Raw genomic sequence first — 7,955 nt, 5'->3', positions numbered from 1 at the left:
AATATACATCTTCCCGAAAATTCTTTTAATTATGTATTTCTTTAATAGGATGTTGCTTAGTAGTCGTAGAAAAAACGTAGAAAGCAGCGTAAATGTGTCTCTTCTTCACCGGCGAGAGCCTGCCGGCGAAGAAAAATCTTCCCGCGCTGCCGGCTGCTGGCCACATCGCTTATCCAATCAGAACGCAGGTCATGTGAGGTGAACCAATCAGAGCGTCGATCGCACGCTGCTACTTAATATTCATGACAAGATGGCGCCTGAAAGCTCCTGTTTTTGTACAGCGATGCGGAGTGTGCGTGTTTTTATTCCGGGGTTTTGACGCTGATTTTTGGCTAGCCGTGATTAAGCTACAAATGACACACTAGTGGAGACAACAGATGAGTGATCATTTTACGATCGACAAGAACTTTTGATGAATGAAACAGCTGTGAAATCTCGCTGATGGCGATTTGTTTTTGAAAATTTGTCTCTGTGTATGAAAGATATGAACACGCTTCTATACATGTCTTGATATTTTTTGACGTGATTTGTACTAGTTATTTGTAGCAGGAATGTTACTAGTGCCGGGAGAAGTTGGGAAGGTAGCGGCTTGATAAATTTTCGTGAGCAACGAGTTTACGAAGCAAGTTCCGCCTAGCTCGAGCGATACAGCTCCGCGGATACAACTCGAGCCCCGAACAAGACCCTCCCCCCGTAAAGTTTCGGCCGCTCTGGCCGGCCGCGGGCCGCTCGTAGAAGCAAACGCTGACTCGTGCACTAGAAATCTGCACAGGAGGCTAAGAAAGAAGCAGTTTTCAGATCCAGAAAGCTAGCAGAAATTTGTCTGAAGTTCGTCAGAAGAAATGAGCCGGTGAAGTTTGTGAGAAAATGTAACGGAGCTTACTTGTTTTTCTGAAAATTTAGACGAAAGTAGCCGGCGCAAAAATTTGAAAATTTTGACGAAAGTAGCCGGCGCAAAAATTTGAGTAGGCGGCGATTTTCGCCGGTAGCTGGCTTGTTTTGAGAAGGCTGCCTATGATTGATCAGAATGTCCAGAATCTATTCTAAACACCTGGTAAATATGTTGTAAAGAAACAAGAAGCTTCCATCACCTGTCCTTGAAAGAAAAGATGCCAAAGAACTTATTGAAAAGAGTAGCGGTCCTTGCTTCTGCTCAGTGTGAACTTTACAGTCTGGTCTCTCAGTTGACATCTGGAAAAGGTGATCCCTCAATCCTCTCACAAATGTGGTAAATCTCAATAAATAAATAAATGAATAAAGCAAGAGAGAAGGCACAAGATTGATCTGTGAATGTCCAGAATCTATTCTAATCGTCTAGTTAATGTGTTGCCTGGACACTTGCGTGTGTTCATATAATCAAATTTACACATTGCTACACAATAATCAATGCCCACGCAGTCATAATAGATTGTCTTGTAGGTTATAACAAAATGTCACGTTAGATTGTTAAAAAGATCCCCTTTATTGAAAGTTTCGGCTCCTATTGTAGGCGCGATGGCATCTGGTGAATGGGGCTCTATGATAAGTGGTGGGGACCACCAGTCATCTGTATTGTTATAACGAGTTGACAGATTGTTGTTAACGAGATGAGTGATCGTTAGTTGGCCACTTCCTATATGTCGTGAAGAGGCACAATGGGTTCTGGGTGCGTGAGGTAGCACATTGTGAGCGACACGTTTGGAGGGAAAATGTCAGAGCTTTGTTCCCTGCATGCGTGATGGATGTTTTAAATAATGTCAGGAAGATTAGGAAATAAAAGAGAAAATGCTGTGATACAATTATTATAACATTAGCAACTCCACTTCTGGATTGTGAAGTTTGGTACCCAAATGTGGCTTAGCAAATCATTATACATACATCACAACCCAAGCTTTTTGTCTTATGTTTTTATCATTTTTAGCATGTTAAAAGGCAATGAATGGTACATGGAGAAAGAAGTGGTGGAGGTAGTTAAACTTACATTGTCATATCCCAAGCACAGTACTCCAAGTTACCAAGTTGAAGTACTGTACAAATTTATTGCTTTATTTCATATGAAAGTGTGCTAATGTATACATGTATCAGATACAAGTTTTATCCAATCTCTTTTCTTGTGCATCATGAAAGAATGGACTTCGTTTATGTTCCTGTCTGTTTATTGTTTATATTTTTTTATTATTTGCACAAATATCATATTATTTTTATTTATTTTTCGAGGATTGGGCAAAAAGTTATAAAACTGATCTCAGCCCTTTCCTCACACATAAAAGGAAACAATAAAACAAAGTAATAATAATAATAATAATAAGAAATGACAAAGGTACATAAATGAGCTGGTTTATTCTCCACCCATGATCATGACATACTTGTTATCATAGTTTGTTACCGGGATATGTGGTAACGTTTCATGTCAGTATGAGTTATAAAAGGCGGGAGGGTCTGTAATCCATTGGCAGTAATTAATGTTCATGCGTGGGGTGTGTGCTTTGTGCAGGAATATGATTGATGTGAGTGCCATTTTCTGTTTGGGCAGACAGGTTTGATAAACGACTCTCGCCGCCAGCCGCCGCTGCAGGCAGCTTGCTAATAGGAATGTCATTACCAATTTATGACGGGTGTGAAGGTATAAAAGTGCCCGTCTGTGTGCTCTAGTGCGGAGTTAGGGAAACCTGTGTGGGACAGAAAGCAAGGTCTAGTGCATATTATGCAGTTCGTGCCTCACCAAAGGTATGTAATTGTAATGTTGGATGTGTAGACATGGACTACAGTGCTAGGTAGATGGATTTGGTATATACTGCATCTTAACCACTACTTAATTTCAGTAACACTGACTTTTGAGTCAGGGGAAGACAAAATTCCCACTTTTTCTGCAATGTGTGGGTTTTAGATTTTTGGAGAAAGGTAGTTTTCATCTGTGAATGTTTGAAAGTTCACTTCTTGAGTGGGTATAGATAGTACAGTTTGAAATACAATTATTTTATCTTCCACGGTGTTTGATGTACAGAATATATTGTTTATATGTTTACCTGTGAGTCTTGAGTATACTGTCTACACCACAATCACTGGTTACACTTGATACAGCCCAGAGCTGGTGCTGCTATCGGTGTTGCAATCGTTCAGAACCAATTCTGCCTGATTACGCCCCTGATTTCATTGCCTCTGTAGAACGCTGATGGCTTTTCAAGAGCCGGTGCTCTCCTAACGGAATTATGTGCCGAAAATTATCCACATTTGCCATGGTAATTGTGGAGGCTGGTATCGGTGAATGGGCTTTGGCCTTGGAAAGACCTAGCTGGTTAAGTCACGACCCCAGGGCTCGAAACTCATATTTGGGAATAGCTGCACGGGTGCACAGGAAAAACATTTGGATGTACACAAAATAAATAAAGTAGAAAAGAATGTCAACAAAACTCTGCTTGAGTCTAACTTCAAAATTGAGTCTTCTAAACCTGAAGGATAAGACTTTTGTTGATTGCATATTAGATCATCAAGTTTGAAATCAGCCATGTGTCTTGTTGACTGTTTCTGTAAGTAGAAGTGCAGCACCAAAGTCAGAGTTGTTTGCTCATCCGCCAGTCTCCATAGTAAGGCTCTTTATTGCAGTGACCTGATTTGGCCTTAGGACTTGTATTTCTCCGGCATTAGGAAGCCTAAGGAAGGCCTGATATAGCAGTGTCCTGGTGTTGTATTGTCATGGCTGTATGTTGTGATGTTGTATTGGGCCTTCCTTGGGTTGTTTCTGTGCACTGTAGTGAGGCCCTTATAATAGTTAATTGCAGTGCCCTGATGTTGTATTGTCCTGGCTGTGTGGTAAAAAAGGCTTGATGTTGTATTGCCCTGGCTATGGTTTATCATAGCTGATGTTATATTGTCCTGGCCATAGAAAGATCCTCTATTGCTGTGTCCTGATATTGTATTGCTCTGACCCTGCTTTATTTCTGTGCCCAAATATTGTATTGTGCTGGCCATAGTAAGGCCCTTCATGACTGTGTCCCAATGTTGTGTTGCTCTGGCCTTGGTGCTGAACCAGCCAGCTGGCCAGGTCAAGGAGACAGAATCCACAAGGGGACACCTGGCTGCTGATTAAAGCTGACAGGCCAGAGGATTGGGTTTAAGGGTCCTGAACACGTCTTGGGAAATGCAAGGGTTTTGGATGAACCTTGCCCTGGGTTTGAACACCTTTCGGAGGAAAATCCATATTTGTTAATAATATTTTTCTTGAGTATAACTTTTTCCTTGCAAATATGATGACCCTTACTGATGCATGCACCTTTGTGTATGTTTGTTTGTGTGTATGAGTATGTGTGTATGTCTGTGTGTATGTGTGTGTGTGTGTGTGTGTGTGTGTCTGTCTGTCTGTCTGTGTATGTGTGCTTGCCTCTCCATGTCTGTCCGTGTCTATGGATTAAGTGTGCATTTCTGCAATATCATTGGAGTAAAGGGTAACGTGATGTTTGTGTGCCTTTGTATTTACAGTGCTTTTTTTTCCCTTGCAGGTGTGCTAGTGCAGTGTATCCAGTAGTGTTGTACTTGTGATCCTTACAGCTGGGCAGACCCAAACCTGTTCATCCAGGTGCATCCAACCGACATCTTCAGACAAAAGAATCTCTCCTCTAACTCAACTCACCAGGTAAGGGATCGTCCAGTAATGGTTAGGGAGGTGGAGGGGGGGATGAGGGTTTGTCCAGAAATGGTCTGGGGGGAAGGAGGGTTGCCAAGGGCTGATCCAGTAATGGATCTTAGAAATGGAGGGTTGGGGATGGAGGGGGAAAGGGCTTGTCCAGTAATGGTCTGGGGGATGAAGAGCTGATCCAGTAGTGAAGGTCTTATGGAATGGAAGGTTGAGAACGGCTGATCCAGAAATGGTCCCATGGAAGGTTACGCATTACAAATAGCTGTCAGTGAACTTGCAAACTGAAGGCGATACCAATTTAATTTCTTGGTTCTGAGAGTTTTCTGATCTGGAAAAAAAAATCTTGTACCATTATTGTTCAAAATCAAACCAAAAATGCTCATATTTTGGTACCAACAGTTTGGAGAAAATCCATGTCTTCCTAGTTAAAACAGTTTTTCCATTTACCAATGATTAAAAGTTTTAAATTCATTGTTGGAATTCCACTTTCACATAACCCTTGTCCTGCTGGCATTCCTGGCACAATATTTTTCAATAATTTCATGTCTTACTTAGATCATAGAGCCCCACATTTTTTTGCCCTGCGGTGTCATAGTTACTTCCGCATTTGTTGCGTTTTTCTGCGGTGTGATGCGTTGAGCGTTGTGATACAGGATGCTATATAGATATGTGCAGAACAACAATTTTTGTGTTCCGCAGGACAAGGGTTTAATGTGTGTTCAGGTATGATAAGCCAGGCACATTATGCGCACCACTTAAACGTGCAATTGTTACAACAGGATAGCCTTGCTCCTGTGCTGACCCCTGTCACCTGTAGCCGGTATAATAGACTCCCAGTGTGTTAGTCAGACAGGTAAGTTTAGGGAGGGGAGGCAGATATATGTGTGATAAGAATGGGCTCCATATATTACAATTTCACACATGGGTGGAGTTAAATAGCTGGGTAGGGGGACGGGTGGGTGGTTACTCGATTGGTTTAGTTGTTCGTGTCTCATTCAGGTGTTTCTGGGACTTTTCTTGGCAAACAAAATGAAGTGTAGGCAACAAAGACGTAGGCGTTCAAACAAATTGACACATTTTCATAATGTATTGGTGGTTTTTTACATATATTCAGGGTGGTTTTAGCTGAACAAAACTTGCAAAATGTCATATCCAAGAGGACCCTTACCAAAGCTACATACTCATTTTCACCTGAGTCATTTTTATTTTTTAAGTCAATTAAATCACAGCATAGGTGGTTCAACTGACAGTGTAGGGAGCCCCACACTCAAAGTATGCTAGATCTAGCAAGATAACTGACTTTGAATTTTTTTCTATACTTTTCGTTATGATCTATGGCCTCTTCTTGCCGTTTTGACATTGACCTTCGTAGTGGAGGTTTCCAAAAATGTGGTAAAAGCTGGAATCTCCCCCCCCCCCCAGCAGGTGCAAAAAAGGATAAATTATTTATGGCAGGTATTAGAGGTACTGGTGAGAGCAGAGTGCACTTAATCCCCCAAATGTATCCATGGCACGAAATAAAAGTGACAAAACGTCAAAATGGATGGAAATGTTGTGGGACAGTGGAAAAGGGAAAATGACAGTGTGGGAGGATGATGACAACCTTGCTTCACTGAGTCACTTCACTGTGAGTCAGAACAAAAAACAATTTGCAATGTCTTTATTTGCTTAACGCCACTGAAAGTACCAATGTTTCTAAATATATGAATATTTGTTCTAACTTGTTCTAACCCTATTTTTTTCAATTTTTTTTTGTTTCTACCGTAACTGGTATTATACAGTAGATTTTTTTTAGTTTGCGTATGTCTTTGCTTTGTATGCTTTTGAGTATGAGCAACTTTTTTAATTGATTATCGAGAGAGATATCAGAAAAGGAAGCAGTTTTATGCGACTCAAAACTGGTGGATACACCCTGTGTAACATTGAGTATGAACTAAACGTTTGCATGTTTGAAAACGTTTAAGTTTTGACTGAACTTCCGAGTGTCGGGTGGGTGATGAGAACAAAAGTGGCTGCCAGAGGAAGGCAGGTTGTGTTTGCTTCCCTCTCGACTGCATCGGTCGTACTTTCAAGGTCTTTAAGGTGTGTCAGGCACTGACAGGAGCAAACTTTACGGCTGACAAAACTCAAAATGAGAACTGTTTTTCTAAAGTTCGCGGCAGGGTTAGTCAAACAGAGAAAGCAATCATTCTGGATCAGGCAATCTGGTGTAGAACACAAGTGTTCGTTAATTACCTTCGCAGAAGAGGTAAGGTTGCCCCAACTTACTGTGATCAGATGGTTAAAACCTAGCCTCTACCAGGCTTTGGAAAGTGGCTTTTAAAGAGTAGAAACTGGCCAAACAGACAGATAACATACCAGGGGAGTTGGTCCGCTGAAGAGTACAGTTTGCCACTCCGAAGCCTGGTAGGGAAAGCTTTGGTGGATTTTTATGATGTTTTGTGGATAGACCTTGGGGTAAGTACTGTTTGAAAATAGAACCATGCCCCAAGGCAGCTTCCTTTCAAATTGCAGATTATATCCATTTAACACTGTGTCCAGATGTATTGTGCAAGCACGTCTAACCCTCGGAAGACGGGGAACAACAGACGATAAACCGGACAGTGAGTGAGTGAGTGAGTGAGTGTCATTGAGAGGCCTGTATTTCAAACTGGCCAAAATGTAGCCACGTGATATAATGTGTTTTACAGTATATATTACTATAGTACTGTATGATACATAAGTGCGGGCATTTAATTTTTCAGTCAGTATAACACTGCGTTGCTAATGTGGTACAATGTACAAGTCAAGTTTATTTCATGTACATGTTCAATGTATATTGTAAGGTCAAGTATTCTCAAAGTATAAAACTACTGTTAGTACATTAACCAAGTGCAGTCTACACAGACTCAAAGCTATATGTCTTGAAAGTTCATCTGTGTTGGTAGTAATCATAGTAAAATGGTGAACTGACACACAGACTAAACAAAGATCAAATTTTCACTGACCACTGTTGTCTTTATCAAGATAATTAATGACCAATCACATCAATCGCTTGTCTTACTCAAAGCTATATATAAATGTATATTTATACATTAAATGGTAGAAGACACAATTGTGCATACTACTGGAAATCCCTACTATCTCAGTGCAAATCCCAGCTGTAGAGAATACCCAATGTTCACTCAACCCAGTGTCTCGTAGTAATCGTACAAGCCTGGGGGATAAGACCAGGGAAGCTTCAGTACCTTGAACCTGAGAAAAGCACAACAATTGTAACAGGTACAATGTAAGACAAAGTGCTTTATATGACTACAGGCTATTTATGTCAAAGTAATCTACACCTAGATCCTAAGCTATACAA

At 40.9% G+C, this 7,955-nt stretch overlaps 1 long non-coding RNA gene across 1 annotated transcript in view; it reads left to right on the top strand.

Annotated features, from left to right (window-relative positions):
• LOC109465433 overlaps nucleotides 1-4,605 on the top strand; it is a 39,384-nt gene extending 34,779 nt beyond the window's left edge. Inside the window, exon 3 of the long non-coding RNA XR_002139958.1 lies at nucleotides 4,476-4,605. This is a non-coding gene — a long non-coding RNA (uncharacterized LOC109465433). The remainder of the gene's footprint in view (nucleotides 1-4,475) is intronic.
• The last annotated feature ends 3,350 nt before the right edge of the window (nucleotides 4,606-7,955 follow it).

The sequence above is a fragment of the Branchiostoma belcheri genome, unplaced genomic scaffold, assembly GCF_001625305.1.
Source record: "Branchiostoma belcheri isolate BF01 breed outbred unplaced genomic scaffold, Haploidv18h27 scaffold15, whole genome shotgun sequence".
Lineage (NCBI taxonomy): Eukaryota > Metazoa > Chordata > Leptocardii > Amphioxiformes > Branchiostomatidae > Branchiostoma > Branchiostoma belcheri.
Note: the sequence above shows the minus strand (reverse complement) of the source record. Positions and strands in the feature narration are given on the sequence as shown.